This window comes from Pimephales promelas, chromosome 18, assembly GCF_988280905.1.
Source record: "Pimephales promelas chromosome 18, fPimPro1.hap1.1, whole genome shotgun sequence".
Taxonomy (NCBI): Eukaryota; Metazoa; Chordata; class Actinopteri; order Cypriniformes; family Leuciscidae; genus Pimephales; species Pimephales promelas.
Genome location: NC_142786.1, coordinates 23,734,014 through 23,757,906, shown reverse-complemented (window position 1 = coordinate 23,757,906; position 23,893 = coordinate 23,734,014). Strand labels below are relative to the sequence as shown.

General features: G+C 37.4%; 1 protein-coding gene across 24 annotated transcripts in view; it reads right to left on the bottom strand.

Annotated features, from left to right (window-relative positions):
• Positions 1–23,893, bottom strand: part of adgrb2 (adhesion G protein-coupled receptor B2) — a 323,031-nt gene that overhangs the window by 216,083 nt on the left and 83,055 nt on the right. The gene's annotated exons all lie outside the window — the stretch shown is intronic.

The following is a 23,893-nucleotide window of genomic DNA, read 5'->3' as shown; positions in this document are numbered from 1 at the left end:
CATCTGTTCTTTCGGACCGATATGGCAGTCTTTTATGATATTTGACTGATGTATCTGACTGTGCTGATGCAGGTGTCACTGTGCCAGTGCTGCTGTTCAGATTAGAAAGATTCATTCATGCCAGCCGAACTGCAGAAGATTCATTCATGACATCGCCTCGACTCTCATTAACGCGTGTCATAGCTTTATGACTTATGTAAGGCCAATTGGGGCAAGCCTGTTGGAGATAATAATGGACTAAAGAAAACTGGGGGTAACAAATAAGGATCGGAGCCTAAAATTGAAGGTCTCTCTCTCTCATTCAAATAGGCAGTTTGGGCGGCCGATTATTATGGCCAATTTACCAGGCGCACGACAGGAGCGTTCACAGCCGATGAGACCGACGTTCGTGTCAGGACAGTGAAAGACAGAGAAGTGACATTGTATGGGGATGGGAGAATTTTTTTATTTATTTTTATTTTTTCTTGACAGACTAATTTGTAAGATGTCCTTATTTACTAAATTTTGTCTTACCACTATTGGGCAAACAGGTCTGATCCGTCATTACTACAATTAGCCTGAAAAATTTGGGTAAATGTGTAAGCTAGATTTAGGCCTACATTTTTTATGTCTTCATGGACACCACAATGATTGCCCTCATGTGTTCCTATTTTTTCCTAGTTGCAATGTATGATTTGAATAATAAAAACTGCTACATCTGTGTTCATGAGAGAATCAAAGTTTATGCACGTTGTGCACCCGCTACATGGCCAAATGCACGCTTAAAACAGCATTATGAACAACGTGCAACGAGCCACTGACTTTTTTTTTTTTTTCTTTTCTGGTTAGTGGCGAAATTGTTTTCTGTAACTGCTAAATAGCACTAGGGAATGTTTACACCGAAACACACCTCATTTTTGCACCGACCCGCCCAGGGAGCACAAGTTCATTTTCTAGTTTACCGACGGGGTGCATGATAGGGTGCGTCAATGCAAGAATTGTTACACCCTAGTTGGCGACTATGGATTACGGGTCAATGGGAAAGAATATATGAAGAGTTCAGATGCAAAAGCCTCTAAATGCCATTTGAAATTTTCTTCTTTAATGATGATTTATCAAACTTTTATATTTAAGTTCAGTAATTTCACTTAAATGGCAATGATAATTACCTATGAATTGTTATTTAAGTGAAATTACTGAACTTAAATATACAAGCTTGATAAAAATGGTCATTTTAGAAGAAAATGTCAAATGGCATTTAGAGGCTTTTGCATCTGAACTCTTCATATGTTTCCTGGGCCCAATATATGTGGTTCTCCTCTTTTGGCTCAACTTTATGCATAGTCTAAAAGTCAAGAAACTGCTCAACCTTTCTCAATGAGAAAAGAGGGGGATCTCTGGGGCTTTTGTGCACCATTACCTTTCTTTCTAGGATAGTGTACCATCCAAACCCTATTTTTCAACTCCTAAGGGCAGGGACTCTGGGGAAAGATGTGGTTTCAGGTTTTCTGGAATTAACAGAAACACACAGGACTGGCCTATCCATATTAATGTAGACATCTTCCATTTGTCTTTCCAGACATGTAGTGCAGCTGCCATCTGGGATGTGATCAATTCTTTTCTCATTCCCCCAAGAAGGCCTTTAGATAGACAGCATGAGGCTATAATTATTGATTAAGCCACAGGGTAGACACTCAGACACATAACAAGCTGAAGGTTGCTGAATACTGAACTCTCAACCATAACAAGACATTGTTAGGGACAACCCATTTTATTTCAGTAACCTTGCCGGTACCGACCTACTCACTATAATCCAGGGGGATCCAATTTGTATCCAATGGAGAGTTTCAACATGCCAATTTCACCTGGTTTAGTATGATTTTTATAGATTGAGAACATCAATTTGCTTTGTAAAAGAAGATTTAATTCGTATCCAAGTCTAACTAGAGCGAAAGGTACACAGATGGTTTGTTGAAAAGTAGAGTAGAAGATGAACGATCCACTCAATACCTTCTCAAACTATTTTCTGAAACACTCTTGGGCTGAAGAGCAATCTGAACTCTAAATAGCCAGACTATATATGCACAGTGCATGTAAACAAAATATTCTGTATATGGGTTTCTTCAACTTCAGGCATTTTTAGACGACTCCGTGAGTGGATTTTAAAACAGAAAATCTCTCTTGTATTAACTCATACACATTTTTAATTTCAATGAACACAAAATTTTACATCAACCAGGTAACCTACTTTAAGTTAAACCAACAATCACATTTTTTTTCAGTGTGTCAATGAAAAGCATTTTTGAGATAAATAAATAAAAACAATATAACACTTAAAAAATGTTAAATACCTTGGAAAATAATATTGTATTGTGTCAATCAAGGTGTACCTGTCAATTCACACATATTTGTGTTTGATTTTTTATACTAAAATTATTAAAATTAAATTAAATAAAAATTAAATGTTAGCTATTCAATTAGCATTACTAAATAGATTTTTTTGGGGGATTGGGGTTTGATTTTGGGGGACAAATTAAATAAACTAGCAACTGAGTGTGTTTTCAGATGCAGGGCTACAGTTGCGCGCACACAGTGACATGTACATTAAAGGGTTATAAACTGAGAAAACCTTAAGTTGTTTTATATATAAGAGGTCATCCAACGCGTTCTCATCCCAAGGCGTCATATACTGACACTTTTGACAATGCATATACATCCAACGCACATGGCACCCTTTAGCGTCAATATGAGACGCATACACACACATATATATATATATATATATATATATATATATGGGCCAGAAGGCGCCTCCTAGTGGTCTAACCCTAACCCTACACCACATCTAAACCTACCCATAATCGAAGCGTGTTATTCTTTGTCTGTGTCAGTAAATCAAACCAGTGTATCAACTTCACATTGTTTCTCTTAGTAGGATGAAAATAATATCTTATGTAAACTGATATAGTGATTAAATTATATAGAAAGCTATCAAAGAATGCTCTCTTTACAATCACTGGAGCTGTCACTCAAATAGCACTAGATTATCAGTGACTTCTGAACTCTTGCCAAAACCAGTCCCTTTTATCTATAGTCTTTGGTTATAATCAATAAATCTCTGATTGGGATTGTGTTTGCACATTTTAAGTTATGATGAAAACATTCGTTAGTGTGCAGAAATCGAGTTGCAAAAGATGAGATCACTTCATTCATGCTCAACATATCTGTGATCGACTACAATGCTCATCACTGCAAACTTTCATGCCACGATCTAAATGTAAAGCAATAGATGTAAATTAGGGGTGTAACGGTACACAAAAATCACGGTTCGGTACGTACCTCGGTTTTAAAGTCACGGTTCGGTACGTTTTCGATACAGCAAAAAGAAAGAAATGCCAGAGAAATTTCCTATTTGTTTAAAAAAAATATTTTTAAATAAGTGTGAGTTTTCCTAGATCTTGAAACTTTCAGGTTTATAAATGGGGGTCATCTTTGAAGGATGAACAAATAATGTTTTGGTCATTACATTAAAAATAACATTTAAATATATATCTATTTATATAATATTTGAATTTTGAAGTGCTTGAAAAAGATGTGTGAAGTACTTGAAAGCATTTCACCATTCCAGCCAAACTGGTTCCAGTTAGTGTTACCATATTAAATCCATGGTGAATGTTGCTGGTCTGTGGACGAAAGTATTACTAGTTCATTCACGGCACAATGTTTCTCCTGGTTTCCATGACAGCGCTGTTTGATCTAATAGAGAGCTACGGTTAATAACGGAGAAATGTGAATTCATTCAGGAAAAAATGGTCCAAGCAATCGTTCGGTTTGTATGCGTACCGAACCGGAAGCCTCGAACCGAAACGGTTCAATACGAATACATGTACCGTTACACCCCTAATGTAAATGTAATGATATAATCAACACTTTCCACGATTAGTTAACCTTGAGAGCCAAAATATTAAAAACATGCTAAAAGTTTTCAAGAGATTTTCACATGTAATGCTATTTCATATGCAAAAAATGTTGGCCAATCACAGCAGTGGGCGTTTACCCTGAAGTCTTACAACAGACACTCCCCTTAAAACAGAGCGTTCAGAAAAATACCTTTTATTTCTAAATTATGACATTTTTTTTATGTAAAAATCCTACTAAAATTGTAAGTGCACCCCAGGAAACAATTATTAAACAATGTAGTTCAGGATCTATTTAAATGAAATCAAAACGAGCATTCCCTCACAGTGAAGGTACCTGTAATCGTCCCGAATGACAGAACCGCAGTAAGGAAAAGACATGTAATCCCACCCCTTGGCTACAACTGCATCAATTTAGCTAACACTATTAACAATACCCTAAGAAGTCTTACTGAACAACACTTGCTTTTCCTGAACGATTTAGCAAACTCACAACTTCCACAGTTTTTACAGGAAGAGTCCCTCTGGAACAAACAGAGGTTAAGACCCTAACTCAAGGACACAACGGTGACGCTTTTCAGCTCGCTCCATGCCAGCCCTGAACTTTAAGCATAAGTTGAAAGCTGGGAAACATGCCACTACAACCATTCTCCATGATAAGAACAGCATTTTTCAGAGTGATAGACCAAATCCCGGTGATAACGCAGCCACCGGTCCTCCAAACAGCATTGATCGTTTATGCCTTGAGTTGGACTTTTTTGCCTTGAGTGATTGAAAACACTGTAACCTGAAGTCCTTCACCACAGTCCGAGAGTAGTGATGGCTGGCTGCCAGAGGTGGCCTCCAACCTTGAGCTCTCTAAGCCTGTATGCATCTGAACTCAGAGGAGAGTGGATTGTAACTAGAAAGTGAGCCTCTAAGAATGAAGGCAGCACATAAAAGACCTCAGTGCTTTGCCACCAGCCAAAGAGACGGTGAGATGGAACTGATGGACTCGGAATACTAATCCCGTTACCACAGCAATCAAAAGGGACCTGTCTCTCTCCATTTCGCTCTCTTCGCCTCACTCCGTATCTTTCTCTCGCTCTCTCCTCCTCGCCCTCCCCCATTCATCTGCTCCATTTAAAACAGTCTCTTGACACTGACCCATGGAATAACAATCACCCAAAGCTGATGTCGAGGACACGGCAATCAAGAAACAGAGAAACACTAGCCACACTATCGGTACCTTTTTTAATGAACGAAAGGACTGCTAGCATGAATGAAAAGAATGTTTCTGACAGAAGGAATATTACTTTTAAGGGTTGAACTGGATATCCTGGTGGGCCAGATCACTTCTAGGTCACAATTCCAAATTTCTATGAAGATATTGAAGAAGAAAAAAAACATGCTGACAATGTCAAGTCAGCTTATTTAACCGTGGTACTAAAACAGTGACATGGAACGACACAGCTCTCTAGTTGGATGTGACCAACCCTTACATTACCTTACTGAGTGTGTCCGAGTGAGTAACTATACTTTCCTCATTGCCGCCCCCTCTCAAATCTGCAGTTATATCTACAGTATCTGTCTGTGATTCACCTCTCCTGCTAGAAGGTAAAACATGGTGGGCAGCTGCATGTTATATTAATAGCACGTACAGTTTAAGTAAGTCACAAAATAAATGCAATAAATGTATAGAGAAAAAAAAATCAATAACTAAAATAATAATAGTAATAATAATACTTTTGAAAGCCTGAAACCAAACAAAACGGATTTTTTGTGTTGTTTCAAAAAAATAAAACGAAACAAAGCGAAAAAAAAAAAAAAGACAAAACAAGACTACATATCTGTACTGCTTACTTGCTTCTATGGGAGCTTTGGAATTTTTTTTTTTTAAAAAAGCGTATCAATCTGTATTGTATTAACTTGCAGAGATCTCACTAACCAGAATCACAGAACAAAAATAAAAAAAATAAAAATAAAAATAAAAACTTTTGAAATTACATGATTCCCCTTTGAAAATAATAATTGGACATGCCCATGTTAGAGAGACCAAATCGATTCCGGCCTGTGCCCCCCTCCCCCATCTCTTTCGCCAATAATTCCCTGTCATCTCTCTACTGTTAATAAATCAATTTACATAGAGCTTTACAAATCTGAAGGAATCAAATAGCACCCGCCGCCACCTTAGATTCTGGTGTTCCCTGTAGCGGTCAGCAGAGTAGTGTGTCCACTTCCCCTCATCCTTTCCAGATCTCATTACTATCCTCTTCTCTCTTTTCCCATTAATCCACACACACACTTTCATGGGTGTATTTGAATCACGAGCTCTGGGACTGGTGTCCCCTGACGGATTACAGTTCGGTTCTGTGGATGAGATAAATGATAACTTCCCTATCGCAGAGAAAAGTAAATTAAAGTCAGCCGCACTGCTCGCCCTCCCCCTACACACTCCGGGCAAACTTGTTCGTTCACTAACTTCGTGGAGAAGGACACCAAGACAAACACAACAGGTAGAAAAAAAAATCATAGCTAATGCAGCTGGTGTGGCTTTTTACACACTTGCAGACGCACACACACACAAAATAAGGATTTAAACACACCTGGATGTTATTTAAATCAGCGGTTCTGTACATGGGATTAGCTAGCAAATATTCTTGCAATCTCATTTCCAGGTGCAATGACCACAGGAGTCAAACAGTATTTCACTTCAAGTAAGAATGGCAATGAGAAGGAGAGTGATACTAATGTTAATACACAGAATATGACCACAAAGCCAATTGATGTCCCTTTACAGAAACAGGAAGTGCAGTGCAAACGCTCAAGCTAATCATTCGTTCGGAAGACTATGGACAGCATGGACATACTCTTCCTCCCTGTATGTGGGAAAAAAAAAAGAAAAAAAAATTGTTTCCTATAGGAAAAAAGGGTCATTTAAAGTGTTGATTAGAGTTGCTATGAGGGTGGCCCTCCATCTGCTGTGTGCTCTGGCACACCTTGCCCCAGGTGGAGAGTGACATCTCTTTGTGACCCATATAATTGGCTCTTTACCACCTTGATCATATCTCTTGAGGAAGAGAGAAAGGGGGGGGGGGGAAATGGGGTCTCAGGGACAGCAAAACAAGAAACATCGGTTGTGCTCCTCTACTTCTAATGCAACAAAAAGAGCTAGATGACAAGGAGTGGCAAAGACACAACACTGTTTTTAATGTGACATGGCTGAATCTGTAACAAAAAAAAAATAATGTATATGATCTTGTAGAGTATTCATATTTTAATGGTCAAGGCAGTTAATTGAGGGTTTGAGGCCCCACGATTCCAACACCAATAACACCAACATTTTCATTTCCTGCATCAAACGTGAAAAGATCAGCGGTATTAAACACCAAACTGCGGTTAGAAAGTGTTAATTAACAGTGGGCCAAATTTAATTTGACTAACAGCCCTAAAATACAAAACTAAAGCTTAAATAATAATAAAAAGAACATACAAGTAAACTAAATTGAAAAGACAGTTCCAAGAGGGTCCTTGCACCACCACTGGTGTTCATGCCTTGAAAACATTTTTTTTTTAAAAGCTATAGCCATAAATTCAACCCTCAGGTACTAGGTAAAATGATGATATATTTTATATATATATAGATAAGTTTCATTTCAGTACATCAAAGCATAGCGAGGATACAGCCTCACTTTCTGTACAGGGTCCTCTAATTTATGAATGTGTTATAGTGAATCAAAAACTTTTGACAGGCATGGTTTCAATATGATCTGAGGCAAATTCAAGGATTAAATAACTAAAAGCTGTTGGAGGCGTTCAGCAAAATTCAAAATAGTGAGTGATGTAGTCAGGCAGCCGTTTAAACCCTCAGGTCCGCAATTTAATTTATACGCAATGTAGTTCAAAAGTTAGCTAAAAATTAAACTTGAACTGTTGGTGGCGCTAGAGGGCATGAGAGACTGGCACCAACATTGCATTACAGGTTATTGAAATTAATTGCATCCGCATTGCCAAATTTCACACCTTTTTAGCATTCGCTTCTGGAGGTTGCAATAGACTCCCAGCCAGAAGAATAATAACCTTCGGTGCTTGGACTTGGCACCTAATAAATAAATGCAAAAAAGGCACAGGGCCCCTATATATGCCTGCATTTGGAACAACAGAAATAGACTGTGTGGACGGACACAGTATCTTAAAACCCAGAGTCCAGCTGGATTATCAATACTACACACCTCATGGCTGAATTCGGTGTCCGATTTTAAGAGCACAGAGATCCACTCTCAGCTCCCACAGGACTGGGCTCAGGACAGGGCTCTAATTAACAGTGGTGTTGCTTCACACCGGAAAACGTGGGGGCGCACAAGAGAGCCTTTACGGTCCCTTGAGCTGAACCCGATTTCACACATTAATGAGGATTGTGACTGATTCAGGCTGCAGCAGTAATTGGTGCCCAGTGGGAAGTTGTGCATTCAGGTGCTTCTGCTTTGGCCGCACTGTCGCTTACTGCACATTCAGCATGAATGCTAGTAGCAAAGTCATAACACAAAAACATGCCTGCTTCATGGGTTGATATCAGCTGCTGATGCCATTGATTAGATGTGCAAAGCAACACTTCCAAAACAAAGTATTCATTGGGTTTCCTGAATAGCTAGTCCTCTAATCTGACTTTTAGTTGTAATGTAATGGAAGTAGCTAGGGACGGGTTGACTGCGATTTCACTTTTTTCATTTTAAATAGTGTGTAATGTTGCTGTTGGTGCATGAACAGTATCTGCAAAGTTGCAGCGCTGAAAGTTCAGTGTAAGCAGAGATATTGTCTTTTACAAAAATCAGGAAGTATATTGCCTACAAAAACGACTCGATTGGGACTACAGCTGGGTTATGGTACGTCACTAACCCACACATTTGCATCAACCCCTCCCTCAGAATATGCAGAAAAGGGCATGTGCATATTTCTGCAGCTCCAGCAGCTTGTCGAGTGTGTTGTTCACGCAGCTGTCAGGTCTTTTGTCCTCGAGCTTCCCACAGACGCTGTACTTCGTCAACAATGGATAGTATTTATGTTTGATTATGTTCCTGAAAATGACGATCGTAATCTAGCTCTCTGTGCTGCGCATTTTACGGAAGGCAGCTTCCAGAATCTCCAACACCGGATTCAACAACTAAAACATGAAGCAGTTCCGACTTTAAAGCCAGAGGCAGCAGTTGTTGGGCCACAACCTGTAAGTAGGCTAAGACTTAATCATTTTAAATGTATTTGCATGTATAATTCCAGATGTAGCCGTTGTGTTTTATTTTTTTTCAAATGCCAGTGCTGGCTTTATTGCCACTAGGCTATCAGTTATGCTATTTTCTGTCTACGACAAACGCGTACAAACACGAATTTTGTATAAGTACTAATGTAGTAATTGTATTTTTCATGTATATATGTTTTATGACGTTATTTTCGATTTGATCAAGAACGTAAACTTGCCACCGCTGTTTGAGTATAACATTAGTAGCCAGTCAGTTGCTATTGTTGCCAATCAGATACTATTGTGTAAAACAAACGTGTATAAAGTTAAACAAAATGTGGCAAATTATCATTCAGAAACGTTTAGTAAGAGCCGTGTGTGGTGAGGTTCTGTTTGACTCTCTTCATCGCGGCTTACTCGGTCTGATTCTGCCTCAAACTGATACTGCAGTTCGACGCATATTTACATCTGGACAGGAGCTCATGACGTGCCCGCTTCGCCCGTAAAGGTAATGGCCGTTAACTTTCCGGACAACGTAAGCGACAGTTTAGCCAATCACAACACACCGGGGCAAGCTAACCAATCTGAGCCCACTACGTGTTTCTGAGGGAGTGGTTTCATAGACTCAGGAAGTCAACCGCTCGTTCGAGGACAGAGGAGAGCGCGGTTGACAATAAACGTGAAGTTTATGAAAAATAAGACTTTTTAAAAACGAAAAACCACGAATACATGTTATATTGCACCCCATGAACACAATCATGCAAAGAAAAAAAAAGCAGTCAACCTCCCCTTTAAAGGTGGGTTAGGCAATATTTTTCATAAAATCTTTTTGTTATTCCGGAAGAAACTCTTCACATCCTGAAAGCAATCAATAATATATATATATATATATATTAGGGTTGTGCCGATAGACGATAGTATCGTGTATCGACGATAGTCTGACATATCGCCGATGGCAGATGCCTTTGACGATATCAATACGATAATTGGCTCGTTTTACCATAATGTATTAAATTATTATTATTATTAGGCCTATTATTATTATTATAAAGCTAGTATTGTTATTAAATGAATATTAGGAACTACAATCAATTTGCCTTGCCTAAATTTACAACGACATCACCTCATAACAATTGCAACAACACACGCACTAATGAGGACTCCTCTAAGAGAATGTTTTTAAAACAGACTAAAAAACATCCCACATCAAAATTTAATTGCAAGGTGATCCATTCACAAATTATCAAGTGTGCTCGTTTTAACAGACGCAAAATTCAATTTCCTACAGATCCAAGATGAAAACGGCATCGTTGTTCGTCAGTATTTGTTTCCGTAACACATTAACAAAACGTTTAATGACACTAACACTAAAAACAATACAATTACTAAATAGTATTAATAATAATATCACTAAAATAGTATTATAGTTACCGTTATCATCGTCGTCTCTGAGGGAACGCGGCGTTAATGCAGATGCCGAAAGCAGTCCGTTTTTACTTTCACTTTCAGAGATTGAGCGCGTTTACATGCGACGACTTTCTTAACCTGATTATGTTGAATAAACTTGACAATGCATGTGGTCATGTAAACGTTTCCTTTATCAGAGTCAAGTCATAAGTATAAGTATAAACCGATCGACTCAGCTGGACGTTTGGCCCTTGCTCTTGTTTCTCCCGGCATTTAAAACACATTAACCCGCGTACTTCGTGCTTACTGAAGTGCGCAGAGAGCGCACTGGTACGGGGGCACATATCGCAAACTCCGACTTTTTCTGACCCAAGAAATTATTAAAACATGTTTTCATCTCGTGCAGAAATAGACCCTAGTCAAAATGCTGCATGTAACGGCATGAGGATAGGCTAATGTGTCCGTAAATTTCCCGTTGACAAACAAAAGGATTAGGATCTCTTTTTATAACCTGATCCTATTAATAAACACTCCACCTTTGCTAGCAAAATAGAAAAAAGATTCTCGTATATAAAACGAAGTAGGCTAATAAAACAAGCAAATTAATGAGTAGGCTAAATAATCAAGTTAATAATCAAATGTTAGCCCCGCCCCCTCACGATACTATCGTGTATCGCCGATCTCACAGGCTGACGATAGGACGATATGAAAATGGAGCATATCGCCCAACACTAATATATATATATATATATATATATATTTTTTTTTTTTTTTTTTTCTGAGGACATCTCAGTACCAACACAATTGTTAATCCAATCTCAACCCACCTTTGGACTTTGTTGTTAATCTTTAATAGTATAGTAATGTGCAAGTAAGGGCTCCCTATATAGATTACAGCATTAGCAGAGATGATTTTTTTTAATCCTTTTCTATAAAATTTTCATTATAAATGAATTAATTGAAGGACACTACAGGTGAATAGGGTAATTTAACTAGCAGATATCACCATAAAACTTTCCCAGTTGATTGCCTACATTAAGATGAAAAAAATGATATATATATATATATATATATAGATAGTTCATACTATTTTGAAATTATGACTGCAGTTAAAAAAAAGAAAAAAAAAGTGTTTTACAACTAGCCAGACTGGTTCTTGCAGCTCAAAGATGAAGGCATATGTCCGTTTGGTCTGAATCGGAGTGTGTTTGCTACTGCAGTCTGTTCTAAAAAGCTCAGTGTGAAACCCAAACAAATCCTGGTCCAAACAAGTCCTCCTGCCAAAGATAGTGGGTATGGTGTTCTGATTCAGAGTATGGAGTGTTGTACAGCGACAGCTTGAGGTGTGTGGGTCTTATACTTCCCAAACCCAAGCTTGTTGAACAAGCATGACCGGGAATGAGAGCCTCATTCACAAAGCAGATTGCTCAGCGTTCTACGAGAGCCAAAGACGGATTCGAATTTTCTTCTCAGAGGAACAAAAACATCTTATTTTAGGATTTATTATTTTTGTAACTGCTGATTTCCAAAGGCAGTGGTGGGTGTGATTAAATATTCTGATTAAATTAATAGCGGTAATACTCCAGCTAATGTTTGATTTCTACCTCACAGGCAGAGAACATTTACAGCTAGACATTATAATAGCCCTATTGTACGGCGCTGTTTGCGACTCCACTTTTAAAGAGACTGGAGTATAAGTAATAACAGTCATGGAACTCTTGCTATGGTGCAGCATAGCAGTCCATGCATTGGGAAGCGAAGAAGAAAGGGACCACAAAGAAAGCTAGATATGAGATGTGAGTTAGGCCTCTGGAGTAAGTCTATATACTATATATATAAGACCAAGACCCTACAGTGTTCCATCAACCTCTCTCTCTGTCTCTCCTTTTATCTGTCTTTTTTCCTCTGACTTTGCCCACAGTCTTCAAACTGAATAGTAGAGAACAACCGCATCTGAATTTCAGAGAGGCTGGTACCTGGTTGTGTGTTTAAAATATGTGCATGCATGTTGGTGCAGTGCACGTATACTGCATCAGTTAGCGCTCTGTGTGAGCCGCAGCAGAGCCCCGTGACTTTAATGATTAACGACGGCTCTCCGTCGGGCCCCTGCACACCGCCCAAACCTCTGTCATGATACCAAAAATAGACAAAGTGCAGCACCACGTTTAATGACAACCTCTTCTGATCGATGCTCCTCTCGTGCATGGAAGCAGCACAAAGACAAGTCTTTCAAGCGGACAGCTTCCCAGCATGGGGAGGAGGCTTTTGAAGGGCCCTCTTTTGAAGATTTGGACAGCCCTTCTTCCTCCTACCGGGCACGGAAACAGTGATGGACAGACGCTCTGTTGCGATTGAGCACCGCCTATGGCAGGCCTAAGCATGGATGGAGAGAACGTGGAGTTTTTTTAGTTTTTTTTATTTTTTTTTTTTATGGTGCTCATGTTTTTCTCACAAGTACTTCTGAGGAGGCATCGGAAGCTTGTAGTTGGAGATTGTTTGAATTGAATGATTCGCAATGTGATATAATAGGTTGAAGAAGGTATGGCCAATGAATTTCTCAAAGCGAATCAACAGGAGAAAATCCAGTAGCACTTGTTTGGCTTTCTCAGGTCATGTGCTAAATCAATAATTAAACGGCAAGTTCCATTTGAGTAGGAACTGATGAGCCGATCTTTGTTGCATTTGTTGGTTAAACCCTAAAACCGGATTAAGGACAAATGTGGGCAAAATAGTTTTGATTTATTTTAAAAAAATTCTTCCCTTGATCTGAGCGGTACAAGACTTGGCTACTTTTCCTCCTGAACACACAATTTTTTTTGACTCAATTCTAAAATGTTAAGTGGGTAAAAAAAACAAAAAACAAACAAACTCCTTAATCTTGTATTTGGGTCAAAAATGGGCTGAATGGGAAAAACTGTAACTTAGAGCATTCTAAAATAAGCCAAAATAAGACACAAAGTGACAGCAAAGTCACTTCATCTTTAGGTTTTAGCTCTAAGAACTTATTGGAATGATATTTTAATGTGGTTAAAAAAATAAAAATAAAACATAAAAATAAGCATAATTTACATAGAAAATATGGTTCTTTTTGAAGTAAATAAATTCAAAAATACCCCCCAAATAAAACACCATAAATGGATAGACAAAACTTCATAGAAGACAGTGATATAACATTAATAATAATAAAAAAATAGATCACACCTGAGTTCTCTGTGCCCACATTTGTCCACAATTACAGGATTAAGGGCTATACGGTTTGAGCGCTACATCAACAAAGAGCTATTGGAGTTTGAATTAGAGAGATTAACATTGAAAATTGAAAGAACTCAGAAATGAATATTCCGGGTTCAGTTTAAAGTAAAAATGACAACAATTGAGGCACAATGTTGATAACTACAAATATTACTTTCAGCTTGTCCTTCCTGATCAAATCTGGGATACAGAGAGACACGTCAAGAGTGAAACACAATTGACCTACCTGGCTAGAAATGTTATGTTGCCAGAACGTTCTGAGAACGTGCCTGCTGGTGTCAAGGACGTTGCCTTGTAACGTTCCCACAAAGTTCCCAGACAGTGAAGATGTGGAGTTCTTTAAAGGGTTTGGGGATGTTATTTGGAGGACCTTCAGGGAACATTCAGGATGTTATATGAACGTTTAGAGGACAATATTTAATTCAGAAATCCAACGTTTCCAAAACATTCTGAGAACGTCCCGCTGGTGTCAAGGACGTCGCCTGGTAACATTCCCACAATGTTCCGAGACATTCACGATGTGGAGTTCTTTAAAGGGTTTGGGGAAGTTATTTTGAGGACCTTCAGTGAACATTCAGGACATTCTGGGAACATTTAGAAGACCATATTTAATTCAGAAATCCAATGTTTCCAAAACATTCTGAGAACGTCCCGCTGGTGTCAGGAATGTCGCTTGGCAATGTTCCCACAACGTTCCCCGACAGTCACGATGTGGAGTTCTTTGAAGGGTTTGGGGACGTTATTTGGAGGACCTTCAGGAAACATTGGATTTCTGAATTAAATATGCTCTTCTAAACGTTAAGGCCCTTTAGGTGCTTACAACATGATTTAAAGTCTTTCTGTCTCCAAAAATCACCAATTGTCTCCTGAAATATCTCCTACGGTGACAGCTTGACATGGTGCCTGTCCCTGAATGTTGACTGTGTGTCCGAGTGAGTGGAGGGGGTGTGGCTAGGCCACAGGTGGAGCCATTTTGTTAACATTAAAATACTCAATGTTTACATCTTGTGGCTATACTTTCGAAACAGTAAGAACACACTTTCTGCTCTTGGGTATCGTCAACTGGCTAGCTTCCTGACATTTGTCACAACAGACACCTCAAGATTAAGGCAGATCAGTTTTAAGTCACAGATCAGATTAACCAAGCATTTAAAGCTTCCTCAAACATTACAATCCCTGAAATTCAGCTCTGAGAGAATGAGAAACATGAGAACAAGTCAGTCTTCTCTAGGGATTTTTGGTTTTTCAAGACTACCTGCAGCTCTTTGTGTTTGGAAGAGCTTATTTTCCTGGATGCACAGGCTGTTGCTTTCAAGCAATTTTGCATGGATGTAAGGTATTTAATTTTATAATTATATAATAAGTCTACACAATGAAGTGGAATCATACTTCTGTCTCTTGAGGCCAAGAAATGGAGACGAATAAAAGGAGCATGATCCTAGACTATTAACTTTGAAGATCTACCATCTCTGAATAAACGTTGAGTGTTTGATGTTAGAATTAGCACAATAAGCAGAAAGATGAGGATATATGGATGTAGGTCACCTAACTAGGGATAGTGGCATAAATGGAGTACTATTTTACACACGTGACATGTTTTCACTTCTATAATTTATTTGCCTCTTACAAAATTTAGAGTGGTATTTATAAGTCAGGAAGACAGAAATAAAAAGTAAAGCCTGACTTTAATAGGCCATTCAGCATGGTACAAAATTCTTAAAGGTGAATTATGATGTCAACAAAGCAAATATATAAATGTCTATCTATCTATCCATCCATCCATCCATCTATATACTGTATACATGTGTGTGTGTGTGTGTCACATTTCGAACTTAAATGGTTGTAATTCAAGAATGCTTTGGAACATAGATGTAAGATTAGTCTCGTTTTAAAGAAAACATCTGGGAGATTTTTGTAGAAGTCAAAAAGTTAAGTTTATGAAAATATACAAAGTAAAAAAAAAAAAATATTAATATAAAATATATCTTTTCAAAAGCTGGGTGACTCTAAAACTGCAACAACAAAAAAAAGAAAAAAAAAAAGTTCTGTTTCAAATTTTAGGTTGATAACTAAAAAAAAAAAGAGCTTTCAGTAAGATTTTGTTTGGGCGCAGTACCAAACATTTTCACTAGAAGACAACCAGACTCCATTACTGGCCATATAAGGGCGCCTCCATTTCCATGTGTTTTGAGTGATCTGAACCATTATTTACACAATTTTCATACTTTCTTTCATGATTTTTCATGTTCATCACTCTCTCAAAATTAAGGTCTAAACACGTCTTAGGAGTATGAAAATATTCTTGTTGCAAATTGATAAATTACGGCTCCAGTGACAGTAACAGGATATATATTAAATGTTTATTAAATTATATTAAATAAATGTCAATCTGATCAAGCCCTAGAGTTTATTTATTTAAATCTGACAAGGTGGGAAAACGGAGACCAAATAGCAAATAACCCTAACCAAATAGGTTTATAACCATCTATATTCCCTTCTACCAAAGTTCTTATTCTTTCAAATGGAAGCATTTTGAGAACAATCTTTCAATACCACAAGTACATTTATGTTGGTTTACCCTAAATCGAATCAAGTAAAAAAAGAACTTCTGTAAAAGTCTTGCCTGGTGATTATGAAAGGAAAAGTCATAAGCAAAAGCAGGCCAAAGTAAGGATTACAACACCTAGCTGAAAGGTGTAAGAGACAACAGCAGCGACCCTCATCTTAACCTACTGGCTCTCTTGGTCAAGGGGAACCGTGTGTGGACCGAAGGCGAGGGAAAGCCGGACTCGGATCGCAGAGCGGGCTCCTTCCTTCGTCTGCCCCTGCAGTTCGGATCAGCAGCGGAACCAGAACTGAGAAGACTCCTTCATCCATCATGATGACACTGCCACTGTTAACAAATCTCTAACAACAACACTTCAGCCTCGCCTCAGGCATTGCCCAGCTCCACATAACATGCACATTTACTGTATCCACAGCTTCACAAATACCACCTGGAGATAGGCTTTCAATAAGCACACACATACTCAAAATAAATGTTTTTATACCAGACAGATTACTAGAGAATTTATAGCTTGATACCATCAGGCTTAATATATTGACATATTTATTTAATTTAATTATACAATATTTATTTAAATACATATATGAAATTCTTGAATGATTTCAGCTAGTAATACACTACATTTTACCAAGTCCTATACATACAGCAAGTCCTATTTCACCACAACCAGCACTGGAAATGCATGCACATATTCCATGTGGGCTTAAAAATTGAAACTCATGCACAAAATCAGCTGTCCTTCCCATAACGCTCTGCTAAATGTGTGTCCCCAAGTTGTTAGTTTTGCAGAAACTCTGGGAGGCTTCTAACAGTTTGTGAGTCTCTCTTGGCACAAGCACACACCGAAGCACAATTATTATTCAGAGAGGAGAAAGTAATATTGATTCAAAGTCTCAATTCCAAATAGAGAGAGAGAAAGTGTGCAACTATGAGAGTGTGTGGGCACTGAAGTTAATAAAACTAGTCCGACTATAACCTTCAGTCCATCTTCTTTCCTTTTGTAATGGCAGTTGTGCCGCGAAAAGTCACCAACTATCTTTAAGAGAGAAATTGCTAGCCATTATATGAAACTATAACAGTATCATGGGAAAATTAATTTTTGCACAGGTGGTGAAGGAAGAACTTTTTTGCTCTAAGATATTTGTGAACTGACATTCAATATCGTTTAACCTGCTGGACTAAATCTATTTCTATTATGATGCTGAAGTTGGTGTGGGCGATATGGGAAAAGATATACTACCATTATTTTTTTCAGGCAGTATCATGATCCACAATCTTTTCACAATAATGTTTTTATGTTCGTTTTTAAGACTATCTTGCAAGTCACTTAGCAATACGGCCAAACTAATATCCATGTTTTAAACATTTAGCCTTACAAGGCAACAAAAAAAAGCTTATATCTTGGTATAAAGGTATCAGAATCCATAGATATGTATATAAAGGCTAGATATGTCGTCCACGCTGCTGGCCAATGGAGGTCGACGTCTGCACCTGGCGGCCATCTTGTCACAGGTAGCTCGCTCACTCGTAACATTGTGTTAATGGTACATGTACTATTTATATGACCATAACTTGCTCAATTTTCTACCGATTTTCAAACGGTTTGTTTTGTTATAAACGTCAGAGATGTAGTTATGACACTGCATACTTATGAATAAAAAGTGTATAAATAAATAATCATCCAGATAATTATAGCCACGTTAATAACGTTTGTAAGAAACCAAACCGTTTGTAAATCCGTCAAGATTTCAACGAGATAAGAGTATTTGAGTTCGTGCTGACCACTCATCTTACATCAGCTTGTCTGTGACAAGATGGCCGCCGGTGATGACGATGGAAACTCCGCAGTAACACATGTAGCCTTTATATACATATATATATGTCAGAATCGGCTAGTACCAAAAATGTAAGGATCGGCATCAGATTCGTTCTGAAAAAAAGTGGTAGCCTATGCCTAATTTATAATTTGGCAATGGTAACAATTTAGTCATGCTACACTGTTAACAGCTTAAAACAGGAAAATTTACAATATTTGTTGAAATAGATATTCTTATGCTAGGTATGTAGCAATGCTACGAGCTAGTTAGGGCCAAATTGACCTACTACCAAACAACTATTTGTATAATAACCGTTAGTTTCAGCCCTAACACTACTCTTTACTCCAGTCTAAAACGTTAAACATCACAATTACCAAAGAAGTATTTTAAGAGTTCAGAGAAACACACCCAGATGAATTCATAGTAATAGATTCTAATGATGTCTTTCATGCTTCATAAAACCTCTGTTATATTTCACCTTGTACTCATTAGCCTTTCCGTATGTTAGTGATGTAACAGACAGTGTGTTAGAATGTCAGCTGGGAAGATGAAAAAATGCAGTGTAGTCAAAATGCAAAGAAAGAAATGATATTCCCCTCAGGCTAACAGGAAATCAACACAAAAAGCCACAACTCACTCAAACAATGACCCAAGCTGGCTTCTCTACATGTTATTCAGCAAAGCAGCAGCAGTCTACTATATTCTGATGACAAATAGCAGGGGTTTTCAACATACTTCAGGGACCACCAAACAAACCAGTTACTCTGCCAACCCAAGGACATGTTAAAAAAGCTACATTTTCACAGCAAATCTAAAAAAAAATAAATAAATAAAAACTAGCATTAGCTATTTTCTAAAAGTATTATGGTAACACACTTTACAATACGGGTGCACTAGTGTGCATTAGTTCATCCTTAACTAATGCACAGATAATCATGAGTTAATGTACAACTCATGAAGAACTAAACCATTAATTGATGATTACTGCATCAGCAACTAATAAAGAGTCAATATGATTAATAGATTAAGTAATACATGAATTGCTATTAATTCAATGTGTCATTGAGTATTAATTCCTTAATAACATATTTTTCTTAACTAATAGTGTCAATTAATGTGTTAATTACCACAATTAGTCAAAGGTATGCACTTCAACTTCCAGTTGTCTGCTTTAATTAATAATTAGCTAATGATTTGCAAAGGTATCATTATGCTATGACTTTACTTGTTGGGGCACATCATTATTAACTAGTCATTTAGTAATTTGCACATGAATTTGCACTAACAACGAAGTAATTAATCATGTATCAATGCATATTAGTGTACCTGTCATATTATCTGGAAGTTGAAATACAAGGCTTTGGCTCATTCTGGTAATTAACATATTAATTAATATTATTAGTTAAAAAAATGTGTTATTATGGAATTAATCCACAATTACATATTGAATTAATAATAATTCATGTATGAACTAATACATTAACCTTACAGGCTCTTAATTAGTTCCTAATGTGGTAATCATTAATGAATAGCTTAAATAATCATTAGTTACACATTAATTCAGTATTATCTGTACATTAGTTAAGCATGAATTAATGCTTATTAGTGCACACACGTATTGTAAAGTGTTACCAGTATCATTCATCCATTCATGTAGTAGGTAGTGTCCATAGTTGAGAATTATATAATGTAGTGAGTGTCTAAAATACAAAAGTGTCTAAACATGAGTGTCTAAACTACGAAAGCAATCTGGTCTAATGTGTTTGACAACCTCTGGAATAGGTCAAAAGTGGACAAGCTCAAAACGTTTTAAACCCCGTTTATAAAAAAAAAAAAAAAAAAAAAAAAAAAATCACATAATAGAAATTCTGGACAAATAGAAAGACTACAAACTAATACCACTGAGAAAAGACAGAGCTAATGAGTTGTCAGACATTATTAAATTCCTCCTACAAACACCTCTGCACATGCCAGTGCGTTTCTACTAACTCCTGCAATTGAATTTATTCAAGTCAGTTTTGGTATTCACTACAGATATGTATGCCGTTCATAAACATACACAGCCGAAAACATTCAACTTTCACTATTTATGTGAAACAGACAGGGGCTTAAAAAAAACAAAAAAAAAAACATTAATGAATGTAATCAAAGCGCGATTATATTAACAGGCGTTCTAGATAATGCAGCATGGCGATTTGGCTTCTGCCTCCAAGCTAATGTTTCAGTCTACATGAAACTAGATCAACATCACACACATACAACCACACCAATTAGCCTCTATTAGCTACAACCCCCACAAAAAATATGATATGCTGTAACAGTGCGGATTTTATCCGCCTTTGTTAACCCCATCTCGAAGCTGTGGCACTTGGTATTTAGGCCTACACACAGGAGAAAGAAGCTCCATGTTCACATGGGCTTTGAGCATAGGGATTGTCTTCTCTCATCTAGAGATGAGATAGAAATACCTAAGCCTGAAGACAATTAAATAATTAGTCCACATAAGCCTTCGGATAGCATGCCTGTAATTAAATCATTTGTACACCAAGGGATGGTGACAATTCACCAAAACAAATTTTGTCTGTTGTGGGTTTTCATCTCCCATCTAGACAAAATGATTTAATTGCAGTTCAACATGTAAAGGCCCAATTTTGTCTTTCACAAAGTGGATTCTGGAATGGTGGAAGAGTTGTTTTAAAAAAGGTAGTTTATAAAAGGAAAATGTGAATATTTGTGAATATGCACTATAAGAAAATTGGTACACTCTAGTAACTCCTTCAACATTAGATGGGTTACTACGGTAACATAAAACGAGTATTTAGCAGGTCAGTGGTCATGTGATTTCAATATGTTGGCTACCATGAGAAGAGTTTTTATTAGGTGATCGATATGATGCACATATGTCATGTCTTGACTTCATGTGAGAATATGAAGAGTTCAGATGCAAAAGCCTCTAAGTGCCATTTGAAATTTTCTTCTAAAATGATAATTTTTATCAAGCTTGTATATTTAAGTTCAGTAATTTCACTTAAATGGCAATGAATATGACCTATTAATTGTTATTTAAGTGAAATTACTGAACTTAAATATACAAGCTTGATAAAAATGGTCATTTTAGAAGAAAATTTCAAATGGCATTTAGAGGCTTTTGCATCTGAACTCTTCATATATTATTTTAATCATATTTTCAAAAGTATTTCCTTACAAATGCACTAGAGCGGATTCTATTCCACACATTTCAGCAGATTTCTATGGAAGCTTGTTCCGCCACAATAAAAAAAAAAAAAAAAAAAAAAGTGTGCAAATATCTTGCAATTCAAACTTTAGTTTATATTATAAGTCACAATTCGGACTTTTTTCTCTGAATTCGGAGACATAAACTCGCAATTGCGAGTAATAAACTCCCAATTTATTCTGTGGCGGAAGCAAGCTTCCATATATTTCCCCTTACAAAAAAATAAAAATAAAATTTTGAACAAACATGCAGAATCCTAGTGGATCTAATTATTATATGTGTACATTTTATTACATTATTTAGTAGTTAGGAGACATACTATATGCCAGCCTGCTCTGATGTTCTGTATTTATTTTATTTTTTTATGATTTCGAATAATTTGAAATAACCATGCGGGCAGCTACATATCCTCTATTCCAGAGTGGCCTAATTATGGTAAAAAAAATAAATAAAAAATAAAATCCAATCTTCACCTAAAAATATGGTCATCTTTCCAGAGAATAACTCTCCATGCTTGAAATTGGCTTGTGTCAGTAATGTCAGCTTTGAGGAGAAGGCTGTTTAATGCGGGCACAGGAGAAGCCTGCATCTCTGTGACAGGCACATTGGCAGTGTCCTTCTCTCTGGCATAGCCAATCAGCATGCTGACTCGAGGGAGGAGAGATCTCAGTGTGGCTTTAGCTGAGAGGCACTAGAGCGAGCCAGGAAAAGCCCAACTGAAGCATGCACGCTCATACACGTCCTCTCAGTCTCACTTTCCCATTCCAGTAGCTTCTTTATAGGCACCAACACACATTCTCCCTCTCTATTTCTCTCAAACGGAACAAACACACACACACAGAATGTGTCTATATGAAACATTGACAATTAAGTGTATTAATGACGTTGCTCACATGCATGGGTCAGAAAACATGTTATAAAATTAGTCATTTTAATTAATCAACAAGGCCCACACTACCTGCAATGAACTGTCCTCTACTTCAATCGTCACCCACAAATGTGATGCTTAAAGGAGTAGTTCACTTTTGAAAAAAAAACATTTGCTGTTAATTTACTCACCCACATGTCATCCAAGATGTCCATGTCATTCTTTCTTCAGTCGAAAAGAAATTAAGGTTTTTGATTAAAACATTCCAGCATTTTTCTCCATATAATACACTTCACTGGGAACCAAACGGTTCAAGGTCCAAAAGACACTTTCAGTACAAACTGTAAACTGTTCAAAGGGTCTTATCAAGCGAAACGATCGCTCTTTTAATAAATAAATAACACAGTTTAAGGTTTATAAGCTCAAAGGCTCTACTGCTCTGTTCTGTGAATCACGTTTGCGACTCTCCTGTTTGAACTTGTTCATCAAAATGAACGAATCTTTTTCCGAGTCATTTGGTTTATTCAACGAACGAAACGAACAAATTAACTTGGAAAAAGATCTGTTCGTTTTGATGAACGAGTTCGAACAGGAGAGTCACGAATGTGCGTCACAGAACAGAGCAAGGCAAGCATTTCGCTTGATAAGACCCTTATACATCGTCTGGAATCGTTTAAAGCCCTTTGAGCAGTTTGCAGTTTGTACTAAAACTGTCTTTTGAACCTTGAACCGTTTGGTTCCCACTGAAGTGTATTATATGGAGAAAAATGCTGGAATGTTTTCATAAAAAACCGTAATTTCTTTTCGACTGAAGAAATAATGACATGGACATCTTGGATGACATGGGGGTGAGTAAATTATCAGCAAAAGTTTTTTTGAAAAGTGAACTACTCCTTTAATTTGTCACACATCAAAAACACAAGACGACACCAGCAAAAGTGACAAGTGACAGATCTAAGCCATCTGGCGTAATACTATGACGCTGGTGTGGACATTTGTGCTTTAAAACAAGACACCAATAAGCAAGGTAATATCATAAAGCCTAACCTACATTCTAGACACAACATGTCTTACTTTGTCCATTCTCCAACAAATAATCCAAAAACGAACCATGAACCCTCGCAAACCTCCAATCAACACGCCAGTGTGGTGTTCCTGAACGAATGTCTTTTTTATAATGAATTGATTCAAAGAGTCACTCATAAAGACTTGAACCACATACTAGCATGTTATTCTTATTACTTCTGCCATATCTTCATATGTCAGAAATACTTATAATCGTGTGGTAGTCTATGTGATTCAGAATTCAGCAACAGTAGTTTTATTCAGTTTAGTGATTCAATGACTCGTTCATCCCTGAAACGATCAGTGGTTTTAAATGGTGATTCAATGACTCGCTAAAACACAAAAATTTCTCTCCACCTGCTGGAGTAACATTATAACTTGCAGCAAGAGACACTGACAAAAACTCCATTACTACAATATACAGACAAGCAGATTGAATGAAACAGTCCAGCCCGGTCTCACCCCAAGGCATCATATACTGACGCTTTTGAAATTTTGTCAACATCCAACGCACATGTCACCCTTTAGTGTCAATATGAGATGCAGATCTACATGGGCCAGAAGGCGCCTCCTAG